The sequence below is a fragment of the Falco cherrug genome, chromosome 8, assembly GCF_023634085.1.
Source record: "Falco cherrug isolate bFalChe1 chromosome 8, bFalChe1.pri, whole genome shotgun sequence".
Classification (NCBI taxonomy): Eukaryota; Metazoa; Chordata; class Aves; order Falconiformes; family Falconidae; genus Falco; species Falco cherrug.
Genome location: NC_073704.1, coordinates 50,544,091 through 50,561,445, shown reverse-complemented (window position 1 = coordinate 50,561,445; position 17,355 = coordinate 50,544,091).

The window sequence follows — 17,355 nt, the reverse complement described above, 5'->3', positions numbered from 1 at the left end:
GATATGTTTACCCTTCCACTACATAAAACAAGTAATGATTTTATGTTTACGATCTTAAACTCAGTATCTTTCAAACTTCAAATAAATAAGATATAAATTACAAAGACTCAAAGAGCAGGATTAAAAAAGGATAATTTTAGCATTAGATAATTGCTGTATTTAAAACAAAAATAGTTTCTTAAAACATCAAGATTGATGCAATTCCATTCAACTGAAATCAGTTAATGAAATATCATTTCCAGGAAAGTCCATTTTCTTAAAAGTCGATGGTTTTTTTAGGGACCAGCTATTAATTTTACTGATAAATTCAAGGGATGTGAAATGGGACCAGAGTTAAAATTTTCAATCAAGTACAGTCACTGTGATTTTGTTGTCACTGGGCTACCTCACTTGCTACCTTGGCAAGGGGCAAGCACATCACACAAGTGGGAAATGTGCCTTCTTTCTGCCTTGTCTGCATTTACTGGAGGAGTAGTGATGTGGGTCCTGAAGCAGGATGTCTAAGAGATGTCCTTGGTTTCAGCCCCTGCAATGTAAATTCTCTACTGCAAATATGTGTGGGATCAGCAGGGGAGCCGGGGAAGTTTTCTAGTTAGGAGCCAGGCTCATATTCCTTCTCTGGTGAACACTTCTTTATACAGAAAGAATTGCTTCCAGCAGGATGTATCGAGGCAGACCTACTTCAAGCTGAGTGTCTAACATGCTCGTGTAGGTTGTAGGAAGGTTCAAGTAGGGGCTTGCACCAGTTCTCCTGTGTCAGTGCCCTCATCGGTGTTGCTCATTGCTCTGATTTTGAAGTGCTTCCCTCTCATTGTTTGTGTGCAATTTGCTGTTTTAGTACAAGGAATAGGGGGAGAACCCCATTACGAGGGGATTTTCATGTGTTTACAAGCAAGTGAATTATGATTGATGTAAAGGTGTAGGTGAGTCTTTCTCAAACTACAGCATGTGAAGCTCAAGCATTCTCTAGTACATTCTTGGTTCCTTTAATCACACAGAACAAAATAATTCCTTCCTCTGAAAAGCTGGCAGCAACCCAGTTTCTCTAGAGTAAGGCCAGAAGTAAAACAGAACTACAATGCTTGTCTGCTGCTCTTTATATGAGCCAAAATTTCCCAGCTACCTTCACTTTTGGATCTTACGCTTTTACCAAGGAGAACAAGATTTGCAGGTCATAGTTATAAAAAAAAAATGTTGTGTTGAGACTATTCAGTCAGAAATATTTTTAAGAAGAAGAATCTTCATGCGCCAGGTTGATGGGCAACTTTGGAAACCATGAAGAGTGAATGCATTTCAGTAGGATGTGTATTTCTAGAATTAAATTTCTTGAAAATACCATCTCAAGTAAGACACAACTTTGTAATTCTTTATGTAAAGTGAAAGATTTCTATTATTTCTGATCACTAACCTCCATATAAATGCTTCCTAATGAAATATTAATTTTATAGGAATAATTAAAAGTGTGGGAGGAAGGGATACTGAACATTTGCTCTAATTCTTGAGAAATAATAAGGAAATGAAGTGAACACCATTTATGATCACAGTCCTACCAAAGCCAAATAAAAGGGGGCTGTGAAAGATGTGATAATGTCTCAAAATGGATCACATCTTTGCTGGTGAACATGAACAATTATTGATTAGGTGGTATTTGTTATAATTTTGAATAGCTGCAGTGTTATTGAACTATAAGAACTACAACATGAAGGTTTCCTAATCCTGCAGCATGAGGTGGCAACAGGGCTGTGCAGTGCTGTCAGTGCTGGCACTCACTGTGAGAAACAGCCTGTTTCTGTAGCTGGTTCCCATATATGTGTTGGGATACTTTTATAATAATTCCTCTCTTACCACCACCACCACACCTCCCTTGGTTTTTGCTTTGGCTTGATGAAACTCAACAGCATTTCATTAGAAGACAGCTTGCTTCCCAGGAAGGGTTTGTTTAGGTTGGTTTGTTTTCCTGTTTCCGTCCCCAGCTCTAATAATTCATTTTCTTTCCTTGTTATTTCCACACGATAAAATCATAATCCTTTCTTTGAAGCATCACAGAATATCATGCACACACAGAGAACAACCCTGTCTTATTAGGCTTTGTATTTCTCCAAAAACATTAATAATGCTGGTGGCTCTTTCTGAGGGGAGGGCAATATGAACCAAGAGTAGTTTGCTTTGTGTGTGGTACAGATATTTAAAAATAATTTTGAAAAAAAATTAATCAGTTTGGATTAAATCAGTCTTACTTCAGCCTTTGCCCAAAGCCATAGGAGGCAAGGCTGTTCTTCTCATACTTAAAAGCTGTGACATTTAAAAATTCCAGTGTCTGGGTTTGTGCTTTCAAGTGCCCAACAACTTAAGTGTAAGGTAGAGACCTTGGACCCTTCTCAAACTAGAAAATGCTTGATGCTTTAAGGTAAAGGGAGTCAAATTGTCTAAGAATTTTTATCTTAATCCTAGCTTGATAGTGGAATGCTGTGGAGGTCTCCTGTTATTAGGGATTGCTCCATTATAGGGTTACATTTTGAAATACTTGAATTTTTTTCAACTTCTGTGTCAATTAGATTACATATCTACATATGTACTGGATTATCATTCCTGCATAAGCAATTAGTTGTGAAAAGAAAAAGTAATCATTTAAGATGAATTACAAAGAACAGGAAAGATGAGTAGTTGAAAGGAAAACTGTTACAGATGTAGCTTTACTGTTGAACTCAGATTTATTTCCTTTTTTTCTACTAAACATAAGAAAGAAAGGCATAAAAGAAAGATATATTTTCTGTGGTGTCATAATTAATAGGTTTATCAGTTTCACAGCAAAAGAAATAAAAAATTAACTTCTCAAAATGCAGCAGAATTTTTCAGGATTTCTCCTCCTCAAATTAAAGGAGGCAGGGTGGTGGAGGGGGAGTTGTTTTAGCTTTATTTTAAGTGAATTGCAACACAGGTGAAAAAGATTAGACTGCCAGCTCAGGGATTAACATTACAGGTAGCAATGGCGGTAATGTTTTTATTGTTCTTCTAATCCGTGAATTTAAAATACAATGAAAGGAACTGCTATTTGGGGAAAAAAAAAGTATTTTCTGATATAAATTTTAAATTGAAAGTCTTGGACAACATTTTTCATTGAAGTTAGGAACAAATACTTTGAAAGTCCTAGAAAGAAACAATTTAATGAGAAGTGATTTATTTTTTTAACTTCAGTTTGGCATTTAAATACAAACAGATCTTTTCAATGAATTTAAAGTTAAAATGTCACTTTGTTTTGGTTTGGTGGTTAAAAAAAGAAACAAAATGACATTTCAAAATGAAATAAAAATATCATTTTGAATCAATGCTAATATGAAAGGTCACTTTGTTTTCATAGCCAACCCCCCTCTCCGGAACAGAATATTTCATAGATAAACAGGAATTAGTATTTTTTATTAGTATTCTTTCAAAATGTATTACAAGAAAATGTAAACTATTTTGTATGTATAAGTATCAGCTTCGATTGAGAGTATTTGCATGTGAAAGGTATTGTCTGGCTGTATTAAAAATACATCTTGTTTCTCTGCTGTCTTGGAAATACTTCTCAGCTCTTTGCAGTTTGGGCTTTATTAGAAATGTGGATATAGGGCTTCTACAGGTGACGCTAGGCAGGCTGCTGCACTTCTCTGTGCCCTTTAGGTGATCCCAAACCAGTGAATGCCCTTCCCTCTCTTCTGGCTTCAAATTCCCCTCGACACCAGAACTCAATGGAGTTGCACAACGGCTGGTGTCCTTACCTGTGCAAAGGGAAGGTCCCTCCCTGTCAATTAATGATTGAACATAGTGTGGAGAGAGACTGAGGTCCCTTTCCTCCTAGTCTCAGCACTACAGTAAATTCACAGCTGTTGGACTTCATTTGAGTCTTCATCCCTCAGCTAGGGAATCTACAAATAAAGATAAGATTATACCCAACTGTGAACGTTAAAAAATAACGTGTTGCCCGCTCTATTTCTTTTTTTGTTTCCTTTCCAAAATGAGATAGTCTTGTGCCATGCTTTGCAGCGTACCCTTGCTTGTACTACAGAAATGTTTACCATTTTTCTCAGTTTTTACAAGCAATTACTGAAGATGCAATTTTGTGCTTAATGAGCAGCTGAGCACTGAACCTTTAAAAAATAAAAAGCTGCCACTCTCAAAATGTTAATTAATCTTTCAAGTTAAAATATTTTAAACAAAGCATCCAATTTTAAACACCCTGACTTGAAATACTCTCCATTTTCAAATGGTCAGATTATCCATTTTCCTTGAAAATTCACATGCAGCATAGCATAGAAAAAGCAAATAAGCCCAAGCAGACTTGCAAGGCTATCTTATTTGGTTTTGTTTGCTGCCTTTACTATGTACAGTGTCTAGTAGTTTTTTTTTTTTATTAAGGTGTTACTAGTCTAACACTAGCTGGAGACTGACCAGTTTTTTTCTTTCCACCGTCTGCCATACAAAGTGATTTCACTGGCATTACTTTCCTGGTAGTTTACTACTACAGGCTGGGGCTGGCCATCTGCCTGTGTACCATGGCCGCAGGAGCCTCTGGTTTTGTCCCACTTTCATCTGGGATAGAGCTAATTTCCATCTCAGCAGCTGGTTTGGTGCTGTGCTTTGGGTTTGGTGTGAGAACAATGTTGGTGAGACACTGATGGGTTCAGTTGGTGCTGGATGATGTTTATACTAAGTCAAGGGCTTTTCAGTTTCTCTGGCCCTGCCAGCGAGAGGGCTGGGGGGCACAAGGAATTAGGAGGGGACATGGCTGGGACAGCTGATCCAAACTACCCAAAGTGATATTCCTTACTGTAGGAGACTGTGTTCAGTGTATAAACTAGGAGGGTGTTGGCTGGGGCCTGGGGATCACTGCTGGGGGACTGGCTGGGCATCGGTCAGTGGGTGGTGAGCGACTGTACTGTGCCTCCCTTGTGTTTTTCCCTTTTGGATTTTATTCCTCTCTCCTTCCCATTACAACTGTTATTATTATTTTATCTTAGTGATTAAATTTTTCTTATCTCAATCCATGAGTGTTACCTTCTTCCTGATTCTCTTCTCCATCCCTCTGGGTGTGGGGGTGGGCAAGTGGCTGCAGGGTTCTTAGTTGCTGGCTGGGTTAAACCATGACAACCTGGCTGAACCCCCAGCTGTTATTTGGGCTATCCTTGACGTTAGAGCCAGTTGATCAGGGCTTTGGTCCCTCAGATTTTGAATATCTCCAGGAACTGGGATACCTTCTGCACCTCCTTGTCCAGGATGATACAAACATTAACAGGCAACAGAGCAGCAAACAATGTCCAACCTGTATTGTCTATTTCTAATTAATTAAAAGGTATATTTGGTGGAAACTTTTCCCATTTAGGTTTTTGTCAAACTAGTCAATGAAAGAAGATAAATTACTGTATTTCTCCACCGCTTGCATTTGAAAAGAGAGAAAAGAAATACTGCAGCTAAGTTCATAGGTTTTTTATTTGAGCCCTTTTCCTGTCTCTTGGACCTTTTGAGTACTCATTCGTATTTCTTGATTGTCATTGATCTCAAGCAGAAGGTGTACAAAACTGCTACTTTAAACATTAGGGAAAAAAGTAGGTGTAGGTAATTCCAGTTGGATTATATGCTGCTTTTATATGGTGAATTTTGCAGAGAAAAGGGACACAGAGCCACGCAGGTGCTTACAGATTGACAGCTTTGATTGTAAACAATGATGTAAATGCAAGATATAGGAGGAATGAACTTGGCATGCTTGGCCTGTCTTTAGCAAGATTCATAACATAACAATTAATCTCAAAGAGGGATACAAAAAACATATATAGTTGAAAATGTGTTTCAACAGAAAAATAAATGAACAGAAGTCCTCCAGCATGTCGACCCACCCTCTTCAGATGAACAGCAGCTTGTGCTCCTACCTGCTGTGAACTGTGGTGGACATACCCACCAGAGTGGGGGAAATCACTTTTCTGAAATGCATGGTTAGTACGGAGGGGCAGATGCTTTACTGAGTGGCTTTGCTACAGCATGGAAAGCCTACAGTCCACTGTGGTGTGGAAATTTTCATGGGCACAGAAAACAGCTGGTTTGGAGGCTGATTGTTGGCAAGCAAGCCCTTTAACAAATACCGAATGTTCTCTCATTGTCCAGTTTGCTCTAATGTTCCCAAGGATGAAGAATGTTTTTGAATGTTGGTAAGTTGAAGACAGTGTTATTGGCAATGTCAGCAACTGGAGGAGTAGGGAGAAAGATGTGATTATGGCATGTAGTAATTCTTCAGTGACATTGAGGTACCTGTTTTGCAAAGCTATACAGTGGGCCAGCATAGTTGCATCATTTTTCTACTTGTTTTTTTTAACATTAGGTGCATCAGTATGACTCTAGGTGGCTTTTTGGTGGGTGTTTTTTCCCCACCCCTTACTTCACTGGAAACACTAAGATCAAGTGATGTGGAGTCCCATATTCTTTAGGGACACTTCAGTTTACCTTCAACATGTTTATTCTAGCAGTCAGTCACTTCTAATCAAGATAAATTAAAAACATGCTGACAGTATTTCACAGTTGGGTAATGACAACAATATGCTCAACATAATATCCCTAGGCTTCCAAATATCTACAATGAAATAAATGTGATATTGCCTCCCTATAATTTTCCTGTTAAGAATGAAAATACGCCATAAGATTCAACTAGACAGGGAGAGTTATTAGTAAAATCTTTGAGTTGTTCTACTTAACTGCTGAGCGTTCCCAGCCATAAATAAATAAATAAAAACAAACCCCATATTCAGCTTGTCAGCCTCTGGGCAAAACTTCCTTCTGTTGTTACAGCCCTGTAGGTATAACACTAAAAATTGTCAGTAGAAATACAAAAGTGAAATTAGAATTTGTTTTGGTTTGGTTTGGTTTTTTTCCTTTACCTTTTATTCACACCTAAATTTTGCGTCCATTTCATAGCTCTGTTTGAACAACCTGAAGGGTTAAGACATTGATGAGCAGTTAATAGTGTGTGTGTGTGTATATATATCTGCAAGGACATGTAACACAGATATATGTATGCTTTTACTAGAAAAACTGTACATACTAAAACTTGCTTAAGATGTGAAAATACTTATTCCCCTTTCCATTTTTGTTTCTTAAAACAGGGTACATGTATAAAATTGCATCTTGAAGATCATAAATTTGTAAGCAAGATACTGTATTTTTTTTATATTTTATTGGCTATTACATTATACTGTAATAGATTCTCTCAGTGCTATCTAATCTTAGAACTGTACCATGCAGCAATACCTCTATGAATTATTAATTCCTAAAAGGGTCATATCAGAGAACATTTTCAATGGTATGGTTAGAAAATGAAAGTGTAGCACTGGGCAGAAAAGTGACTACTTAAATGGGAGAAAAACTCTTAGCTAGCATAAAGCCTATATGGTATTGTGCTATATTTGCCTTTTTCAGGAGTTGTATGTGTGCATGTTCTGCCCTCAAAGGCTTGGGGTTTTCTACTTTTTTCTTTCTTTCCTTTTTTTTTTTTTCTTTTAACTTCTCTGTTGCAAGATCTGAGCATGCTTTCTATTTCACTGTATATTGTCAGCTGAATTCTAATAAAAAAGTAATAGCAAAGTCAAAACTAGGAGCATGGTGACATTTTTTTGTAGTACTTGGGGATAATATTATCCCAAATAGCAATATTTTTATTAAAAGAAAAGTAGTAAGTATTATTATGAAGCCAACTAGAACAACGTGCGGTGTCTGTTCTAGTCAGTGGAATTCAGCCTTTGGTTATGAGGAGCAGGCAGGCTGCTGCCTTCTAGAAAAGCTCAACAACATCTTTTCAAATTGCTAGCAAGAAAGGGATGTACCATTGAACTTGCTTTACTGCACTTGTGTGCTACAGAATATGGTGTTTGCATTAGCAGTCTGGGGCTGGCCGTGTTCTCAAGCCAGGGAATGACATTTAAATAGCTTTCCACCATAAGGTAAGATAACTCAGTAACTGTGCTGAAATGAATGGGAAGTACTTGCATGAAGCAGTGCTCCGGCTCTCAGGAAGGAGCTGTAGTGACGGTCCAGCTGCAGAGATTAATTTGCATCTTTAACTGGCAAGGCTGTTTCTGAAGTGAACATCTGATCATAAGTTCAGATTTATGAGGTCATATTCTGTGTTGTATTTAAAGTACTGACTGCAGTCAGGTGAAAAATTCATCTCTGGCTTCCCCTTGGTTGTTTACATCCTATCTATACAGTCTCATGAGATTCTCCTGAAGGGTATATGCTTTGGATGTGTTATGTCTTTATTAGCTACCATTGTATGAAGATTTTTAATTTAGTTATTTATTAAGAGGACATTATATCAATGAAATGTATTTAATTCAATTTTTTAGTACAATCTGTGAACTTAGGCCCATGGTGCAGAAACTGTAAAGCAAGTTCAAGATTTTTCATACATTTCGGTGGCTTTGCTTGAATCTTGGTAGACAGAAAGGTCTTGTGTGATGCTCGACTGTGCATTTGTAATACATGGCTATATGTTTGTAATGGGTATCATGCATGTCATTTAGCACACAAACAAAATAATGCTGTGGGTACCAATTATCTTTGTTAAGCGTGTTTTTCATATTGCCTATTGCTTTTTGAGCACCTAATAGGTTTGCATGTTTATCATACTGCTGGTGCTTCATAGCAATACAGAAGCTCTAAACTCAGCTGCTGCATTTATCATGTGAAGAGCATTTCTCTTATTTCAACTGATCTTCGAGTCCTAGGGAATCTGGTGAAAGGCTTTTCTGGAGGCAAATATGCCAAATCATAAACTAATTTTTTTTTTTTTTTTTTTTTTTTAGCTACATTATCAGTATTTTTCTGATATACTGTTTCCTGAGCTATTGAGTTTTCTTGCAGTTAAAAATTGTGCTGGTGTCAATGAGAACTTTGCGATGAGCAGTAAAGACCAGACTCCACAGCTGTCTGCTACAAAGTACCTAGGCTACTTCAGGCTTGTGCCTCCTGAGCCCAGAGAAATGCAGGCAGAATCCTGGGAATCCCAAGCTTCCTCTGGGGAACTCCACAGCAATTTAAGTTTTGCATTTCAGAAGTATTTACACATGAGACTACTCTTCAATTGTTTGTTTCAGCCAAAGTTGGGCATTTGAACATTATTTTAGGGTTTTGCATTAATGAATTTATTGAATTTTGTTCTGTGTTTTTCTGAATTTTTCCCTTCCCAATGTGCGAAATCATGGTAAGTTTCCCAAGAAGTTATAAAACTAGCAGATAAGAGGGACTATTCAACACTTCTTATGTGTAGTAAAGAGACTGCTACTGAATTAAACTTCTGAATTCTGTGGTAACACACCTGGATTACTGAGTTCCTGGAAGTTTTTGTTAATATGTTATCAGTGGGGGAAAACTGTCTGCGTGAACTCTGCCCATCCACCTTATTTTTAAGACCTTTCAACACACTTATGCCCAGTCTGAAAGTTACATCTTCCAGAAGAAAACCTCTGAATGTGAGATAACAGACAGTGGCTGCAAAGCCACTTGAAGTATTTGTCCTATGTGCAGATTGGCTACACTCAGTAATATTAGTAGGATATTTTAGTTAATTGGCTACAATCAATAATATTAGTAGGATATTTTAGTTACATAAACAGATGGAACATGAGTGACACTTTTGGTCACCTCTACAGACTAACGTTTGATATGGACAAACAGTAGATTAGACCTTTGTTGATGTATATGCACAAATAGAGCTGCAGCTTCTCACGTTGACCTGCAGTGCTAACAAGCAGATGTTTTATGCTTAATGTTTGCTTGTGAAGATTATTACCACAGGTTTAGGTAATATATTTATGCTGGCAAAAATAATAAACATGATTAAAAGACCTCCTTCGGAGAGTCTTCTCCCTGCCCAGTGAGTTCATGTCAAAGCTTTATTGACAACTTGACCTTGAAAATAAAAGATAATGGTCCTTTCTGACACTTCATTTACCTATCACTTTATGAGCTGAGGGAATCTGGCACAGAAACATTAACTAGACGTAATTAATTTGCATTGATGACATCAATCAACCTCTATTTAACTCATATAATCAAGTGCTATAATCTGTTTCCAAAACATGATAAAAGATGTGGTACTCTGTATCCAATGAAAAAAGGAAGAAAAAAGAAAAAAAAACAAAAGACCCAACAGTGGATGTTTTAACAGAAACTTCTCTGTTACACGGAGGTCCATAATAAAGTGGCTGGACAGAGTAGCTGCTATTTTGTATTTGTTTTTCTCCACTGTAACTATGTGGAGAATATTCAATATGTGCCCACTCTGCAAATATAAAGAATAGTTATGCCACCAATTCCATTTTAGTGGATAAAAAGATCCAGGGAGCAAGGGGAGGGTAAACAAATGTGACTTCAGGCGATACAAAATTTAACCAATACAGGATAAGCAGATGTCTGCATTAACACTGTGATTAACATATATGAATCTGACAGCTGTTTGGCAGAAACCTTTTTTCTTGATGTAGGGTTAGAGGTGGGGATCAGTCAAAGCTGCAATGATAATGTGAACGGTAGTTGTGTCAGTTACTCCTTAAAGGGTCAAAATGCTGTAAATAGAAGATACTCTGAAAAGTACCTGTAATTACCTGATGATGAAAGACAGTAGGTATCTTTAAAAAAGATCTTTCTATAGAGAGTATCGTGTTGAAGCATTGTTCACAAACGTGCTTTTTCTGTGTAGTTTTTTTTTGTCAGAAAACATATTCAGTAGACAACTCAAGGTAGAGGGTGGATTCTTTAAAAGAATTGGTATCTGCTGTAGAGAAGTTGTACCTACTATTGAAATTGAAAAGTATTTCCTTAAAAACTGCTCCATGCAGTTCACGGTCAAAATAAGTCTTTTCCATGAAAAATACTTGGCTGTAACTCCAACTAATATGGAAAGTCATTAATTCTTCCTAGGTTCAGAGATGCAAATGAGACAAAGCAAATCAGCACAAAATCAGAACCAAACAGAGGCAGGGAAAGGCAGAACACCAGTTCTTTGTCAACAAAACCAAATGTAGAAAACCCACAAACTTTTAAGTTTTCTTCATGTTAATTAAGTTGGAGATATGCAGTTGTGTGGGAGAAAAGCGTCCCAGTAAGGTAATGAGCACATATTTTGATAGAAGCAATAGAAAGGATTTCACAGGTAAAATAGTTTAGATCAGTTGTTCACATTGTGTTGTCTGATCCTAAATCTCATTTTAAAATTTCTTATGGAAACACATTGTCAAATTTACAATCTTTTTTGTATAAAAATAAACAGTATAGTAATATGAATCTTGAAGTAATTGAAGGGAATTGATCCTAGTGGCTCACTTATCCTGCTGTCTCTAGTGTGTACTTCCTAACTCCCCATGGATTGAGAAGTCAGGGTGATATCATCTCTCTCCTGCTTCTTCAGGGTAATTACATTACCACTGATCATCTTTAGTTCTCTGGATTGGTTTGCTTCAATCTCCCCTTTCTTATTTGCTTGCTTTTATTTGGTTCTTTTTGTTTACTTCCCATGTTGTTATCAATATCCTTATTTGTAATATTTTGCAGTGGCTGCTTGTCATTGTTCAGATTCTTGTATTTTTGTATACTTAACCACTGTTGTTTGATTTAGATCACGTACCGCTTATACAAATGGGTGAACTGCGTATTTCATCATCAGGAGTGCTGTATCTAACACATTCATTTTAAGACTGGGTGTTGTTGGAACTAATAGAAGTCTGGCTCTAACAACCTGTTTTTCTAATAATGTATTTGATTTAGAGAGGTCACTTGTTTATATAATTGATATCCCTCCCCCCCCCCCCCCCCTTTTTTTTTTCCTTTTTTTCTACATATACTTAGCCTAGTTTCCCAGCTTCATCAGCAACAAACTTTCACCCATATGCATGATACCTGCATAGTATAAGCTTGGAGCATGTGATGATTCTGTCATCATTTGGGGAAAGAGATAAAACAAGGAGTTAATGTATTACTGTGGCTAACTAAGCTGTGGAGCTCTTTTGCAGAGCAGGTCGAAGTCTTTGTGTTCTAATATTCATAACCCTCTGCTTGGTAAGCATTTTGAAGTTATACCATCACTTATCCATCACAGTAGCAAGGAAACTGTTTACTAATTTGCAGCAGAGAAACAAAAGGAGGAAGCATAACCTCTAGCTGATATAATAAATGAATCATTTATACAAGGCAGTATAAACACTTAGCTGTTTCCATTCCTCTTTCTTTACTGAATTATTTTCCATCATTTTCCGTGTATTTCTGAACACTGTTCATATTAAAGGGAAAAAGGTCTCTATCTCCCAACTTTATTTCCTTATTGTTATTCATTGGTCCAAAGAGGCTGAGATGGGCATCTCAGTTTATTTAATCAGCAGCTCTCTGCAAGGGAGGTTAGGAATCATCTCAATGTATCAGAACTGATATGTTCTGATGCCCGTCAGAAGAGATTAGTAGGTCCATGGTCGAGGTGGGAGCGGCAGGGTAGAATGAAACCTGAGGCTGGGTTAAGTAATTGGGTTCTTGTTCAATAAAAGTGCTTGTTTGTGTGTTGTAATGAAAGATCTTTGGTGCAGTGGATATCTGAATCCAAATATCCTCCGGATTTTCTGATGGATAAAGTGATAAGGGTGAAATGGATTTAATTTAGGTCTATTGAAAAACTTTAAAGAGATTAGAGAAGTTCCTAAATGTACTCTGTCTTAACATGGTGGCTTTAGTGACTTACCAGAGCTAGACTGGTGAGGAGAGGGACCCAAAGAGTTCAGAGTTTTGATTTGGGGTGTGGGTGCTCTGGGGTTGCTGCTACTATTAACTTCCATTTCAGGTGCAAGAGTAGAAACAGAATTTAGAAATTTTTTGCTTTCTTTGTGTTCTCTTATCCGGACTTAGAAGGACAACTTTACAATTGTTTTGCAAAATTCCAGGTCTGTAGTGCTAGCCATTTTTATTTGAACACTTTTTTAAATTTTTTTTTTCCTTGCTTTGTATTAAGTTTTTCCAAGGCTAAAGTTACACCATTAAATCTACAGTATCATCAGTAACCCTGTAATATCCAGGGTATGTTTTTGATATTCTATTTAGATATGGTAGCTTTCTCTGACTGCAAAGTTATGTTCCTGTGAAACTAAATTCTCCAACTTCATTAGCTGTGTTTATACAGAAAAAGTAATAAACTTGTAAGAAAGGAATGCTGAGGAGACAGGTAATGAAATGTTGCCTGTCTTTGAGACAGTGCTTGTAACATTCTCTCTGTAAATCTTTCCTCTGTCAGCACAGAACTACGATATCTAGCTTGGAGGTGAGTTTTGCCTCAAGCACAATTGCCACAAGGGTTAATTGTCTTTTCCTGTTACAGAGTTAGCTTCACTAAAGATATGAAACTGTTGGAAAATAGACTCGTGATATTTAGTTGGTTTAACATACCTATATAGCCACAGATTTAGAAGAATTAAAGGTAGATCTAAGATCAACAGTTTCTAGAACCCAAATATCCAATTTCTTAAACCATCAGTCCTTTGAAAACTATCTCTGGTTTTATATGTGCACACACATGCACACGTACAAGAAAAACAAGCCACTTGCTTCAAGGACTCTCGAACGTGTGAAACATTTCCCTTGACTTGTTTATACTAATGCTTGTTTTAGAATATTGTTAATCTCAGGCATTCTGAAGTTGCTTGCACATCTTGTTTATGTTCCCTTTGTTTCTTGAGATTGTGGGATGAATTAGGGACACTTTGTCATGGTTTTTGCCACGACTACAAGGGGTAGAATGCTAGAAATAAACAGACCTTGTGCACTTTCTTGTTCTAAGGATTCTTATAGCAAACTCTTGCAGAATGGCATCATAAAAAAATGAAGACTTGCAATGAACACGAGAGCTGGTAGCCTATGGCAGCTCAGATGATAAATCTGAAATGCTCAGAGAAACCTTTCTTTGCGATGTGGAGTTTTTTCAAAAAGGTCTTGCTCTGTAGGTATCTTCAGTGAGAATAATACTTAAACCACCAAACCATGCAAAAAAAAACCAAAACCCAAACAAAAAACCAAACCAAAACCCACAACAACAAAAAACACACAAAAAAGCTAACCAAAAAACCAACCACAAAACAACAAAACATTGTCTTCAGCCTGGGACTGTGGAATGTTCTGCAAAAAATAACATGCTGTCCTTGTTGTGGTTGCCATATTCTATCTATGCATTTGTCCACAAAGTCATTGTAATAGAATAGTCAAGGGTTTAATAAAATTTGAAATGTAGATAAATTCTTAAATTTTTACAATTTCTGCAGATGATAACATCTTCTGATCAGGTCTTAAAATCTGATATGTTGATTTTTCTGCATCAAGCTTTGTCTAGTTTTCTTTTTATTTCAGTTTCCATGATAGTGTAGTAAAGTAGCCAGAAGTAGTCTGAAAGTCAGAATTTTTTCTTAGGCTTGTGAGGTCAGGCGATGGCTGCATAGCTCATTAATTTCCTCTGATACTGAGACCAAGCGCCTCGCTTTGAGAATTGTGTAACGGGTGCCTTTGCCTGCATGTATAAAAGGAGATCTTCAAAATTTACTTCTCCCCTACTAGCATGAAACTTTCTACTACTTAGCTGACAAGTTTCAGTCAGATGATCAGATTGCCTGTGCCCATCTCAATTGTACAGCTGCAAGAGACAATATAATTAATGTCCCTGTTATAGAAGGGGGGTGGGGGGGAGCCACCCCTGTCTCATGACAAGGCCATTTCTCCCAGCCTGGCAGTCAGGAGTGCAGGTGGGTTTTCCATGAGGATAACAGATAGCGTAGGGAAAGCCTTACCCTTACGGCTGTATACAAACAGGGGTGATCCTGACTGAACGGTGTTCCTTTTGTCACTCAGGGATGGGGGGAAATAGAGATTGTCACAAAGGAAAAGACGTGTCATCCGTAACAGTCTGGTTAATGGTGCAGCTCCACAAGGGATTCCTGACTCCAAAGGAAGGGAAAAGGTTTGCTCATCTACCTCGACGTGCTCTTGAATTGGGATCTTGTATCTTGCTTAAACCTTCATCGTGTTTTTAGTTTATACTCTCTGTGAACAGAAGCAGTGACCAGACTTTGGAGGGCACCAGCCAGCCACCGGGGTCTCAGATGGGCAGTGTTTATCTGGCAGTAAACAACCCTCTGGAGTGCCCTTCTGCCATATTTTGACAGTGACTACTGGCAGCCTATAGAAATAGCTTGTGTGCTTGATAAATATTGGCTCTTACAATATTTGCATTAATAATATACTGACATTTTAGTGGGTTAGGCATATTAGTGACATAAGTTTTTGAAGCAATGATGCTTATTAAGAATAACCCTGATCCCCTAATTAATGCAAATGATTAAGATAAAACAAGTTCAGAAAAAGCAAAGCTAAGTTTGGGGTCTAAGCCTGTACTTTTCAAAGGGAGCAGTGAATAGCTGGTCAAAATATGTTTAGGTTCAGAAGTGTGTGCATTTTAATACATTTAGAAAAAAATATTTCAGAAAGAATTATTTCCTCTCTTTCATTAGCAGCATACCTTTTAAGCTTTTGTTCATTTGAACATTACCACATTACTTGATAAATAACCACAACTTCTTGTTGAGTCAGCTAGTACAGAAAAAGAAATGCATTTGCCAATATTCTATTTCCAGAGATAACAAAGTTTGTTATTGCAGAAATTGCTTATGCATATTTCGCTTGTAAAAGCCCAAAGTAAAACAACAACAAAAAATAATAATCCAAACTAAAACCATAAAATTACCTTTTTCAATTTCTTGAAAGTCAGCTGAGAAGGAATTTTACTTTAGTGTGGAAACAAGATGATTTGCCCTGTGCCAGTTCCTGTGTTCGCCTGTCTGTGACACTTTTACAGTGATGAAAGATCTCCTGCAATCTGAGAACCCACCCAAACCAGCTATGAATATGCCTCCTTAGTAATACTTTTTGAAGGATTTAACCTACAGTTGAGTTTGCTGTCAAAATATGACCCAAGGTAAATTTGATGTACTTCCATTTTTTTTTTTTTTTTAATCTAAAGACGTCACAGGTAGCTGGTGCAGCTCAGAAATCCCCTCTCAATCCAAATGACTGCAAACCTATTCTTGTGAAGAGAGGCACAGTACTGTTTTTGTCACTGTGTCTTCTTCCACATCCCATGAGGATGGTACTTAGCAGTCTGGGTGCTGTCACTCACGTTGCTGTACAAAAGGAAAGTCATTACTTGTGACCAGAGATGTAGGCCTGTTTTGTTCTGTGGAATTAAATTTTATTCAAAGAGCTAGACTGACTATTTCTATTCTGCATTTTTTAATGCAGAAAACCGTTATAAATTTTTTAAATGTTTTTCTTACCAGAATATATAGCCTCTATTAAAAGCAGACAAGCTGTTTGGCTAACTCTATACATTATTGTTATTTCTAATGACACAGTGCTAAAAGGGTAAAGTGGGTTTACACACCTAATTAGAGGAATCTTGTCTCTTAAAACTGACAGTATTGAACAACTTCACAAGGATGATGCTGATTTACACCAGCTCATATTCTGAATTGCAGCAATGCAGCCTGTAGTGGTTAATCACAGGCTATGTTTGAGTAACCTGTCTTTGTAATGAAAATGATGCTAAGAAATAATTCTGACCACCAGGAAAAGAAAATAACATTTAAAGTAATTGATGTTAAACTCAGTGTTTTCCTTGTTCCAAAGTCAGTGACAACTGTTCAAAAAATACAAACAGGAAAATACCACTGAAAAAAGTCCCCTTTTAAAATCTGTTTTACACAACTGTGTAAAGCTTTCTTTGCTGCTCTTAAACACAAGTTCCTACAGTATTTTACTCCTCTAAACCACTGTTTCATCAGAGGGATAGGCTATTTTCAGCATTCTCAGCTTCAATCTCAAATGCTATCAATATTATCAGCTAAGCAATGACTAAAATCTGTCCTTTACTAGTGGAAACATGGATGCCTCGGACAGCTATAAATAATGGCCCTTCCTGGGAAGGAAGTATTCCCCACAAAGTGAACAAGTAAAGGAGAAATCATTCCTGTTTCCTTCCTCTGCACTTGCTGAAAAAAACAAAATCATGTTTTAATAACTAATTATCATACAAAGGAGGAGAGTCACCTGCAGTAGCTCTCAAGGCACCACAAATCATTTGTCGGAGATGTAAGTAAGAGGCATTTGACCATTCATAATTAGAGAAGGTGTATTCACAAAATGGTGGGGGAAAAGAAAACCTGTAGTAGCCACATACAACTGAAACAGAGCTACCATATTCTCTTTTGGGGTAATAAGCACTGTGCAAAATTTTTTTCATGATATGTTTATCCATAA